This window comes from Arachis hypogaea, chromosome 16 (assembly GCF_003086295.3).
Source record: "Arachis hypogaea cultivar Tifrunner chromosome 16, arahy.Tifrunner.gnm2.J5K5, whole genome shotgun sequence".
In the NCBI taxonomy this organism is placed as follows: domain Eukaryota; kingdom Viridiplantae; phylum Streptophyta; class Magnoliopsida; order Fabales; family Fabaceae; genus Arachis; species Arachis hypogaea.
This window is the reverse complement of record NC_092051.1, coordinates 107,646,679-107,659,888: the sequence shown is the minus strand read 5'-3', so window position 1 is coordinate 107,659,888 and position 13,210 is coordinate 107,646,679. Positions and strand designations below refer to the sequence as shown.

Below are 13,210 nucleotides of genomic sequence, written 5' to 3'. Positions count from 1 at the left end.
GTCAGTTATTCTTTCCTTGGCTTTCTGCTGCTTTGAGTTGATGTATTTAATATTTTTTCACTCCTTAATTGAACAGCTTGACACTCCTCTGTTATCTGTTTTGATAACTGCTGTTTTATCTGATTCAATTGGGATTCCATATCCTTGTTAGCAATTTTGGTTTCTTGTAGCATCTCCTTAAATTCTGCCAATTGCCTTGTTATAGAAGATAGTTGCTGATTGAGTTCAGTAACTTGCTCCTGAGGACTAAAGTCAGTTAATACTGCCTTAGCCTCTTCTTTCATGGAGGACTCATTACTTATGTATAGATGCTGATTTCTAGCAACTATATCAATAAGCTCTTGAGCCTCTTCAATAGTCTTTCTCATGTGTATAGATCCACCAGCTGAGTGGTGTAGAGATATCTGAGCTTTTTCTGTAAGCCAATAGTAGAAGATGTCTAGTTGCACCCACTCTGAAAATATTTCAGAGGGGCATTTCCTTAGCATCCCTCTGTACCTCTCCTAGGCGTTATAAAAGGATTCATCATCCTCTTGTTTAAAGCCTTGGATGTCCAACCTTAGTTGTGTCATCCTTTTTGGAGGAAAATATTGATTCAGGAATTTGTCAGATAACTACTTCCATGTTCTTATGCTTGCTGTAGGTTGGTTATTTAAACACCTCTTAGCTTGATCTTTTACAGTAAATGGAAACAGTAATAATCTGAAGACATCCTGATCTACTTTCTTGTCACGTACTGTGTCAGCAATTTGCAAGAACTGTGCCAGAAACTCAGTAGGTTCTTCTTGTGGAAGACCGAAATACTGGCAGTTTTGCTGCACCATGACAATGAGCTGAGGATTTAGCTCAAAACTGCCTGCTTTGATGGGAGGTATACAGATACTACTTCCATATGCAGCAGTAGTGGGATTACCATATGACCCCAGAGTCCTTCTGGACTGTTCATTTCCACTTAGATCCATGATGGAGAAAGGGAGATGATGTGGATTGTAAAAAAAAAATTATTTATTTATTTTTTTTTGAAAATCGAAAATTAAAAGGAAAATAAAATAAAATAAAATAATTGAAAAATTAACTATAATTTTGAAAATTAGAAAAATAGATAAAAAGAAAATTGAAAACTAAAATAAGTAATTAATTAAAAAGATTTGAAAAATTTTGGATATGATTTTCGAAAATTGAGGGGAGAGAAAGTAGTTAGGAAGTTTTGAAAAAGATATTTCTTAAAATTAAAGATATTTGTAGGAGAATAAAATAAAATAAAATAAGATAAAATAAAAGATTTGAAAAATGTATGATTTTAAAATTTTGACCAAATCAACCTAATGAATTCGAAAATTATGAGCATTAAAGGAAAGGATATTTTTTTTTATTTTTTGAATTTTTATGAGAAAAGAGAAAAAACACACAAAAGACACAAGACTTAAAATTTTTAGATCTAATGCTCCTTGTTTTTGAAAATTTTGGAGGGAAAATACCAAGGAACACCAAACTTAAAAATTTTAAGATCAAAACACAAAGAAGACCAAAGAACACCTTGAAGACTCACAAGAACAACAAGAACAAAATTCAAAGACTCAAGAACATAAAAAGAACACCAAACTTAAAAGTTTGACACAAGATTTAATCAAAGAAAAATTATTTTTGAAAAAAATTTTGAAAGGAAGATACCCAATTACCAAGAACATAAGCACAACACTTTAGCCAACTGAGCTATAAATTTAACGTGTTTTAAAAAGGTATTTAATATATAAAATTTTTTTGAATACTGATAATTTGAAAATGCACAAGAAAAATAAGGAAAGACACAGAACAAGAAAAACTAAAGATCAAACAAGAAAAATAGCAAGAATAACTTGAAGATCAAGAAAGAACAATGAACACAAATTCAAAAATTTAAAGGAAAATAAAGGCATGCAATTGACACCAAACTTAAAACATAAAACTAAACTCGAATACAAGACTCAAAGAAAAATTAAAATTTAATAAAGAAAAATAGTATTTTTGAAAGATTTTTGAAAGGAAAATAGCAGATGCAATTCTAGTGACTCTAAATCAACAAAAAAAAAAAAAATTATTCCTAATCTAAGCAACAAAATAAACCGTCAGTTGTCCAAACTCGAACAGTCCCCAGCAACGGCACCAAAAACTTGGTGCACGAAATCACATCACACTTTGCAATTCCGCACAACAAACTAGCAAGTGCACTGGGTCGACCAAGTAATACCTTACATGAGTAAGGGTCGATCCCACGGAGATTTTCGGCTTGAAGCAAACTATGGTTATCTTGTAACTCTTAGTCAGGATATCAATAATTCTCAGATTTAATTGTAAAAAGCAAACAAACATGAAATAAATACTTGTTATGAAGTAATGGAGAACATGTTGAGGTTTTGGAGATGCTCTGTCATCTGAATCTCTGCTTTCCTAGTGTCTTCTTCTTCACGCACGTTAGTCTCCTTCCATGACAAGCTGTATGTTGGTGGATCACCGTTGTCAATGGCTACCATCCGTCCTCTCAGTGAAAATGGTCCAAATGCGCTGTCACCGCACGGCTAATCATCTGTCGATTCTCACTCATGTTGGAATAGGATCCATTGATCCTTTTGGGCCTGTCACTACGCCCAGCATTCGTGAGTTTGAAGCTCGTCACAGTCATCCCTTCCCAGATCCTACTCGGAATACCACAGACAAGGTTTAGACTTTTCGGATCTCAGGAATGGCCGCCAATAATTCTAGCCTATACCACGAAGGTTCCAATCTTAGATTAGAAACCCAAGAGATACACAGGTGAGAATGATGAGGAGTGTCACGGATCATCACATTCATCAGATTAAAGTGTGAATGAATATCTTAGAATAGGAACAAGCGTGATTGAATGGAAAACAGTGGTAATTGCATTAATTCATCAAAACACAGCAAAGCTCCTCACCCCCAACCATGGGGTTTAGAGACTCATGCCATAGAAGATACAATATGAAACGTGTAAAGTCTGATGATCCCAAAATAGATCTCTAAAAGTAGTTTTTATACTGAGCTAGTGACCTAGGTTTACAGAAATTGAGTAAACTAAGGTAGATAGTGCAGAAATCCACTTCTGGGGCCCACTTGGTGTGTGCTTGGACTGAGCATTGAAGCTTCCATGTGTAGAGACTTTATTTGGAGTTAAACGCTATGTTGTAGCCTATTTCTAGCGTTTAACTCTGGTTTGCAACCTGTTTCTGGCGTTTAATGCCAGAATAGGGTAAGGACTTGGCGTTAAACGCCAATTTGCATCGTCATAACTTGGGCAAAGTATGGACTATTATATATTGCTGGAAAGCCCTGGATGTCTACTTTCCAACGCAATTGAGAGCGTGCCAATTGGGCTTCTGTATCTCCAAAAAATCCATTTCGAGTGCAGAGAGGTCAGAATCCAACAACATCTGCAGTCCTTTTTCAGCCTCTAAATAAGATTTTGCTCAGGTCCCTCAATTTCAGCCAGAAAATACCTGAAATCACAGAAAAACACATAAACTCATAGTAAAGTCCAGAAATGTGATTTTTATTTAAAAACTAATAAAAATATAATAAAAACTAACTAAAACATACTAAAAACTACCTAAAAACAATGCCAAAAAGCGTATAAATTATCCGCTCATCACTTATATCGTTCAAATCCTATTTGCTTACCTGTTTTCCTGCTTTAGTTTCTTAAACTGTATCCTGGAACTTCTGCTTTTCAGGATGTCTGACACCAAAAGCAAAGGAAAGGGCAAGGCAACCACAGGCAAAAGGAAAAGAGGAGAATCCTCTACCTCTATCTTAGATATCCTCCATGATGATTCCTGGCGGAAAAAGAATTTTACCCCGCAGGAAAAGGCTGAACAGTTGGTGCCTGCCACAGACCCAGTCAAGTTTGCCAACAGATACTGTGAACTCAAGTATCCGGTCTTCGCAACTTCAAGAAACCTATACCTGGAAAAGACCCTCAAAATTCCAGAAGAACTCAAACAATACACCTTAGAACAAATTAAACAGAGAGGCTGGTTCTTCCTGGAGAGGAACTTGACTGAGGTCAATTCATCTTGGGTCAGAGAATTCTACTGTAACTATTTCAAAACGACCCTGGATGCAGTACAGCTCAGAGGCAAACAGATTCTGGTTACTTAGGAAGCAATTGAAGATATCCTCTAGCTCCTACCTAAATCAGATAAACCATATGGTTACCAGCAGGCTGAGGAGGATATGAGATTTATGAGGTTTGATTGGGACACCGTAAAGCGGACTATAGCTCTTGATCCTACTGTCCCATGGGTCATGGGCAAGTCCACAGTGGCCCCAAAGGGAATCAAGCTTATTTATTTGAATGATGAGGCTCGGCTTTGGCAGCAAATTCTGAATAACTATGTGATGTCGAGCACTCATGAGACTGAGGTGCCAGCTGCCATGATTACCCTCATTTAGTGTGTGATGGAGGGCAAGGACCTGTAGCTTCCTAGATTCATCCGGTATTATATGTCCAGGGTCCATGTCCAAGGCACTCTGCCCCTTCCTTATTTGATTACTCAGATGGGCCGCCGAGCTGAGGTGCCCTGGGAGCTCGCGGATGAAAAGCCACCTGCCGCCGAATGCAAGAAGATTATCCCACACAGTAGGAAGTTCCAGGCTTTGGGCTACCGACCACCCTTTTTCACTGCCTCTGCTGAGGCAGCTACATCTTTTGCTGCCCCTTTAGCTCCTGCTGCACCAGCCACTACCACAGCACCTCCACCTGCTTCAGAGCCCATCTACCACCTGGTGCACCGACTCTTCGAGTGCCTGGATTGGATAGAGCGCCGCGACAAGTGACGTTATAAGCATCTGAAACTAATGATCCGGTCTGGCAACCCTGACATCCCCTCCGAGCCTGACACACCATCAGAGCCATCTGAGGAGGAGGCGGATGATCATGAGGTAGAGGCACGTGCAGAGTATCAACAGGCAGAGTCCCAGCATGAGGAGCCTCCGCAGAGACAGCCATCAGACCAACAGGCACCGATACAAGCAGAGCCTCAGGCACTATCCCTACCAGAGCCCACAGAGACACCAGTAGCACATCCTTCCGGAGATGCTACTTTCTCACACCCAGCTTGATTGAGCATCGAGGACGATGATATTATTTTAGTATGGGGAGGTCGCCATCTCTGGCGAACTTTATTTTTGGTGAACCACTTTCAGGCTCTCTTATCCTATTTTTATTTCTTTTTTTGTATTTTATTTTATTTTATCTTATTTGTCTTTCAGTACTTGTGTGTTTTTCTTTTACTGTATTTTTACTTTATTTCTGCATTTTTGCACTTTGGACTGTATATATCTTAGATATTTAGCTTAATTTGCATTTTTAGCTTATTCGTTGTGATATAGAAAATATGGATTATTTAGTATAGTTTACCCATTTAGCATATGAGAATTTGGATTAATTGAAAAAAAAGAGTAAACTAGAAACTTTAGTTTTTCAGAATCACAACAATCCACACACTATGTATATATATAGCAATAAATGTTGGTAAATTGACAACATTTTTGCAAAGAATATACTTATTTTTATTTGAGCCATTCAAGGATTCACATTGAGTTGAATGGAAACTCTTGATCTCTACTTGCATGAAATACATAACTGATATATGGTTTTTGAGCCAAAAAACACACAACCCGTGAGTTTTTGAGCCAAATCGCATGGTTACATGGTGCACGAAATTGTGATCATCAACAATGGCGCCAAAGACTTGGAGCTCTTAAACATGAATCACACTTTGTCACAATTCCGCACAACTAACCAGCAAGTGCACTGGGTCGTCCAAGTAATAAACCTTACGTGAGTAAGGGTCGATCCCACGGAGATTGTCGGCTTGAAGCAAGCTATGGTCATCTTGTAAATCTTAGTCAGGCGGATTCAAATGGTTATGGAGTTTAAGGTGATGAAAATAAACATAAAATAAAGATAGAGATACTTATGTAATTCATTGGTGGATTTCAGATAAGCTATGAAGATGCTTTGTTCCCCTTGAACCTCTGCTTTCCTATTGCCTTCTTCCAATCATTCATACTCCTTTCCATGGCAAGCTTTATGTTGGGCATCACCATTGTCAATGGCTACATCCCGTCCTCTTAGTGAAAATGGTCCTGATGCTCTGTCACAACATCGGCTAATCAGCTGTCGGTTCTCGATCATGTCGGAATAGGATCCATTGATCCTTTTGCGTCTGTCACACGCCCCACAATCGCGAGTTTGAAGCTCGTCACAGTCATCCCTTCCCAGATCCTACTCGAAATACCACAGACAAGGTTTAGACTTTCCGGATCTCAGGAATGGCCGCCAATAATTCTAGCCTATACCACGAAGGTTCCAATCTTAGATCAGAAACCCAGGAGATACGCATTCAAGCCATTGCTAGTAGAACAGAGGTGGTTGTCAGGCACGTGTTCATAGGTGAGAATGATGATGAGTGTCACGGATCATCACATTCATCAAGTTGAAGAACGAATGAATATCTTGGAGAAGAAATAGACTTGAGTTGAATAGAAAAATAATATTACTTGTATTAATTCATGAAGAACAGCAGAGCTCCACACCTTAATCTATGGTGTGTAGAAACTCCACCGTTGAGAATACATAAGAACAAGGTTCAGGCATGGCCGTGAGGCCAGCCCCAAACGTGCCTAAGATAGCATAAGACTTATCAAAGATCAAAAGTATGAAAATACAATAGCAAAAGGTCCTATTTATAGAGAACTAGTAGCCTAGGGTTTACAGAAATCAGTAATTAATGCAGAAATCTTCTTCCGGGCCCACTTGGTGTGTTCTTGGGCTGAGCATTAAAGCATTTTCGTGTAGAGACTTTTCTTGGAGTTAAACGCCAGCTTTTGTACCAGTTTGGGCGTTTAACTCCAGCTTTTGTGCCAGTTTTGGAGTTAAACGCCAGAATTCTTGAGCTGACTTGGAACGCCTGTTTGGGACATCAGATCTCGGGCAAAGTATAGACTATTATATATTGCTGGAAAGCCCAGGATGTCTACTTTCTAACGCAATTGAGAGCACGCCAATTGGGCTTTATTAGCTCCATAAAATCCACTTGCAGGGAGGTTAGAATCCAACAGCATCTGCAGTTCTTTTTCAGCCTCTGAATCAGATTTTTGCTCAGGTCCCTCAATTTCAGCCAGAAAATACCTGAAATCATAGAAAAACACACAAACTCATAGTAAAGTCCAGAAGAGTGATTTTTAAATAAAAACTAATAAAAATATAATAAAAACTAATTAAGATATACTAAAAACATACTAAAAATAATGCCAAAAGGCGTATAAATTATCCGCTCATCACAACACCAAACTTAAATTGTTGCTTGTCCCCAAGCAACTGAAAATCAAATAAGATAAAAAGAAGAGAATGTACAATGAATTCCAAAAACATCTATGAAGATCAGTATTAATTAGATGAGCAGGGCTTTTAGCTTCTTGCTTCTGAACAGTTTTGGCATCTCACTTTATCCCTTGAAGTTCAGAATGATTGGCATCTATAGGAACTCAGAATCCAGATAGTGTTATTGATTCTCCTAGTTAAGTATGTTGATTCTTGAACACATCTACTTTATGAGTCTTGGCCGTGGCCCTAAGCACTTTGTTTTCTAGTATTACCACCGGATACATAAATGCCACAGACACATAACTGGGTGAACCTTTTTAGATTGTGACTCAGCTTTGCTAGAGTCCCCAATTAGAGGTGTCCAGGGTTCTTTAGCACACTCTTCTTTTTGCTTTGGACCTCGACTTTAACCACTCAGTCTCAAGTTTTCACTTGACACCTTCATGCCACAAGCACATGGTTAGAGACAGCTTGTTTTAGCCGCTTAGGCCAGGATTTTATTCCTGTGGGCCCTCCTATCTACTGATGCTCAAAGCCTTGGATCTTTTTTATCACCCTTGCCTTTTGGTTTAAACGGGTATTGGCTTTTTCTGCTTGCTTTTCTTGTTCTTTCTTTTTCTTTTCTCTTTTTTTTCGCCCTTCTCTTTTTTCTTTTTTTGCAAGCTTTTCACTGCTTTTTCTTGCTTCAAGAATCAATTTTATGATTTTTCAGATCATCAGATAACATTTCTCCTTTTCCTTTCATTCTTTCAAGAGCCAACAATTTTAACATTCATAAACAATCAAATTCAAAAATATGCAATGTTCAAGCATTCATTCAGAAAGACAATAGTATTGCCGCCACATCAAAATAATTAAACTGTTTTAAAATTTGAAATTCATGCACTTCTTTTTCTTTTTCAATTAAAAACATTTTTCATTTAAGAAAGGTGATGGATTCATTTTCATAGCTTTAAGGCATAGACACTAATGATCATGTAATAAAGACACAAACATAAATAAACATAAAGCACAATTTTCGAAAAACAGGAAATAAAGAACAAGGAAATTAAAGAACGGGTCCACCTTAGTGATGGCGGCTTGTTCTTCCTCTTGAAGATCTTATGGAGTGCTTGAGCTCCTCAATGTCTCTTCCTTGCCTTTGTTGCTCCTCTCTCATGGTTCTTTGATCTTCTCTAATTTCATGGAGGAGGATGGAATGCTCTTGGTATTCCACCCTTAGTTGTCCCATGTTGGAACTTAAATTCTCCTAGGGAGGTGTTGATTTGCTCCCAATAGTTTTGTGGAGGAAGATGCATCCCTTGAGGCATCTCAGGGATTTCATGATGAGGAATTTCCTCATGCTCTTGATGAGGTTCTCTTGTTTTCTCCATCCTTTTCTTAGTGATGGGTTTGTCCTCATCAATCAGAATGTCTCCCTCTATGTCAATTCCAACCGAATTGCAAAGGTGACAAATGAGATGAGGGAAGGCTAACCTTGCCAAAGGAGAGGACTTGTCCACCACCTTGTAGAGTTCTTGGGATATAACCTCATGAACTTCCACTTCCTCTCCAATCATGATGCTATGTATCATGATAGCCCGGTCTATAGTAGCTTCGGACCGGTTGCTAGTGGGAATGATTGAGCGTTGGATGAACTCCAACCATCCCCTAGCCACGGGCTTGAGGTCATGCCTTCTTAGTTGAACCGGCTTCCCTCTTGAATCTCTCTTCCATTGAGCGCCCTCTTCACATATGTCCATGAGGACTTGGTCCAACCTTTGATAAAAGTTGACCCTTCTAGTGTAGGGGTGTGCATCTCCTTGCATCATGGGCAAGTTGAATGCCAACCTTACATTTTCTGGACTAAAATCCAAGTATTTCCCTCGGACCATTGTAAGCCAATTCTTGGGGTCCGGGTTCACACTTTGATCATGGTTCTTGGTGATCCATGCATTGGCATAGAACTCTTGAACCATTAAGATTCAGACTTGTTGAATAGGGTTGGTGAGAACTTCCCAACCTCTTCTTCGGATCTCATGTCGGATCTCCAGATACTCATTCTTTTTTATTTTAAAAGGGACCTCGAGGATCACTTTCTTCTTGGCCACAACTTCATAGAAGTGGTCTTGATGCACCCTTGAGAGGAATCTCTCCATCTTCCATGACTCGGAGGTGGAAGCTTTTGCCTTCTCTTTCCTTTTTCTAGAGGTTTCTCCGGCCTTTGGTGCCATAAATGGTTATGGAAAAACAAAAAGCTTTAGCTTTTACCACACCAAACTTAGAAGGTTGCTCGTCCTCGAGCAAAAGAAGAAAGAAGAGAGTAGAAGAAGAAGAAATAGAGGAGATGGAATGGGCTTTGTGTTTCGGCCAAGGGGGAGAAGTGGTGTTTAGGTTGTGTGAAAATGACGGAGTGAAGATGGGTTTATATAGGGGTGAGAGGGGTGTGTATGGTTCGGCTATAGAGGGTAGGTTTGGGAGGAAAAGTGGTTTGAATTTGAATGGTGAGGTAGGTGGGGTTTTATGAAGGATGGATATGAGTGGTGAAGAGAATGGTGGGATTTGATAGGTGAGGGATTTTTGGGGAAGAGGTATTGAGGTGATTGGTGAATGGGTGAAGAAGAGAGAGAGTGGTGGGGTAGGTGGGGATCCTGTGGGGTCCACAGATCCTAAGGTGTCAAGGATATCTCATCCCTGCACCAAGTAGCGTGCAAAACGCCTCTTTCTGCCAATCCTGGCGTTAAACGCCAGACTGCTGCCCATTTCTGGCGTTTAACGCCAGCTTCTTGCCCATTCCTGGCGCTAAACGCCAGTCTGGTGCCCTTTTCTGGCGCTAAACGCCCAGAATGGTGCCAGACTGGGCGTTTAACGCCCATTTTGCTGGCGTTTAAACGCCAGTAACTATCTCCTCCAGGGTGTTCTGTTTTTCATTCTGTTTTTCACTTTGTTTTTGCTTTTTCAATTGTTTTTGTGACTTCACATGATCATCAACCTACAAAAATCATAAAATAATAATAGAAAATAGAAAATTATCATAGAATAGTAACGATTGGGTTCCCTCCCAACAAGCGCTTCTTTAATGTCAATAGCTTGACAATGGGCTCTCATGGAGCTTCACAGATGTTCAGAGCAATGTTGGAACCTCCCAACACTAAACTTAGAGTTTGAATGTAGGGGTTGAACACCAAACTTAGAGTTTGGTTGTGGCCTCCTAACACCAAACTTAGAGTTTGACTGTGGGGGCTCTGTTTGACTCTGTATGGAGAGTAGCTCTTCATGCTTCCTCTCCATGGTTACAGAGGGATATCCTTGAGCTTTAAATACAAGGGAGTCTTCATTCACTTGAATGATCAATTCTCCTCTGTCAACATCAATCACAGCCTTTGCTGTGGCTAGGAAGAGTCTGCCAAGGATGATGGATTCATCCATACACTTCCCAGTTTCTAGGATTATGAAATCAGCAGGGATGTAATGGTCTTCAACCTTGACCAAGACATCCTCTACAAGTCCATAAGCCTGTTTCTTTGAATTGTCTGCCATCTCTAGTGAGATTCTTGCAGCTTGTACCTCAATGATCCCTAGCTTCTCCATTATAGAGAGAGGCATGAAGTTTATGCTTGACCCTAGGTCACACAGAGCCTTCTCAAAGATCATGGTGCCTATGGTACAAGGGATTGAGAACTTTCCAGGGTCCTGTCTCTTTTGAGGTAATCTCTGCCTAGTCAAGTCATCCAGTTCTTTGATGAGCAATGGAGGTTCATTCTCCCAAGTCTCATTACCGAATAACTTGGCATTTAGCTTTATGATTGCTCCAAGGTACTTAGCAACTTGCTCTTCAGTGACATCTTCATCCTCTTCAGAGGAAGAATACTCATCAGAGCTTATGAAAGGCAGAAGTAAATTCAATGGAATCTCTATGGTCTTAGAATGAGCCTCAGATTCCCATGATTCCTCATTAGGGAACTCGATGGAGGTCAGTGGGCATCCATTGAGGTCTTCCTCAGTGGGAATCACTGCCTCTTCCTCCTCTCCATGTTTGGCTATGTGAGATGTGGTTATGCCCTTGCACTCTCTTTTTGGATTCTCTTCTGTATTGCTAGGGAGAGTGCTAGGAGGGAGTTCAGTAATTTTCTTACTCAGCTGACCCAATTGTGCCTCCAAATTTCTAATGGAGGACCTTGTTTCATTCATGAAACTTTTAGTGGTTTTGATTAAATCAGAGACAATGGTTGCTAAGTCAGAGTGGCTCTGCTTAGAATTCTCTGTTTGTTGCTGAGAAGATGATGGAAAATGCTTGCTATTGCTAAACCTGTTTCTTCCACCATTATTGTTGTTGAAACCTTGTTGAGGTCTCTGTTGATCCTTCCATGAGAGATTTGGATGATTTCTCCATGAAGGATTATAGGTGTTTCCATAGGATTCTCCCATGTAATTTACCTCTTCCATTGCTGGGTTCTCAGGATCATAAGCTTCTTCTTCAGAGGAAGCTTCCTTAGTACTGCTTGTTGCTGCTTGCATTCCTGACAGACTCTGAAAAATCATATTGACTTGTTGGGTCAATATTTTATTCTGAGCCAATATGGCATTCAGAGTATCTATCTCAAGAACTCATTTCTTCTGAGTTGTCCCATTATTCACAGGATTCCTTTCAGAGGTGTACATAAATTGGTTATTTGCAACCATTTCAATGAGTTCTTGAGCTTCTGCAGGCATCTTCTTCAGATGAAAAGATCCTCCAGCAGAGCTATCCAATGACATCTTGGATAGTTCAGACAGACCATCATAGAAGATTCCTATGATGCTCCATTCTGAAAGCATGTCAGAAGGGCACCTTCTGATCAATTGCTTGTATCTCTCCCAAGCTTCATAGAGGGACTCACCATCCTTCTGTCTAAAGGTTTGGACTTCCACTCTAAGCTTACTCAATTTTTGAGGTGGAAAGAACTTTGCCAAGAAGGCATTGACTAGCTTTTCCCAAGAGTTCAGGCTTTCCTTAGGTTGTGAATCCAACCATGTTCTAGCTCTGTCTCTTACAGCAAAAGAAAAGAGCATAAGTCTGTAGACTTCAGGGTCAACCCCATTGGTCTTGACAGTGTCACAGATTTGCAAGAATTCAGCTAAGAACTGATGAGGATCTTCCAATGGAAGTCCATGAAACTTGCAATTCTGTTGCATTAGAGAAACTAATTGAGGCTTAAGCTCAAAGTTGTTTGCTCCAATGGCAGGGATAGAGATGCTTCTCCCATAGAAATCAGGAGTAGGTGCAGTAAAGTCACCAAGCACCTTCCTTGCATTGTTGGCATTGTTTTTTTCGGCTGCCATGGTTTCTTCTTCTTTGAAGAGCTCTGTTAGGCCCTCTAAAGAGAATTATTCTTTAGCTTCTCTTAGCTTTCTCTTCAAGGTCCTTTCAGGTTCAGGATCAGCTTGAACAAGTATGCCTTTATCTTTGTTCCTGCTCATATGAAAGAGAAGAGAACAAGAAAGTAGGGAATCCTCTATCTCACAGTATAGAGATTCCTTGAGGTGTCAGGGGAAAAGAAGAATAGAAGGAGGGAGGTAGAGAAGAATTCGAACATATAAAGAAGGAGGGAGTTCGAATTGTACCTTGAGGAGGAGTCTTAGTCCCTTAAATAGAAGGATGTGAGAAGAGGGGAAGAATTTTCGAAAATTAATTAAAAGATTTTAAAAAGAAATTTGAAAATTTGATTGAGATTTTCTAAAACTAAGATTGTTAAAGAAATAAAGTGATTTTTGAAAAATATTTTGAAATTAGAAAAAGATATGATTGAAAAAATTAATTTTGAAAAAGATGTGATTGAAAAGATATGTTTGAAAAGATATGATTGA

At 39.5% G+C, this 13,210-nt stretch overlaps 1 non-coding gene across 1 annotated transcript; it reads left to right on the top strand.

Annotated features, from left to right (window-relative positions):
* The first annotated feature begins 12,175 nt into the window (after positions 1-12,175).
* LOC112760266 (small nucleolar RNA R71) lies at positions 12,176-12,283 on the top strand. The gene has a single exon (XR_003180716.1). It is a non-coding gene; the product is annotated as a small nucleolar RNA R71 (small nucleolar RNA).
* Positions 12,284-13,210: the final 927 nt, after the last annotated feature.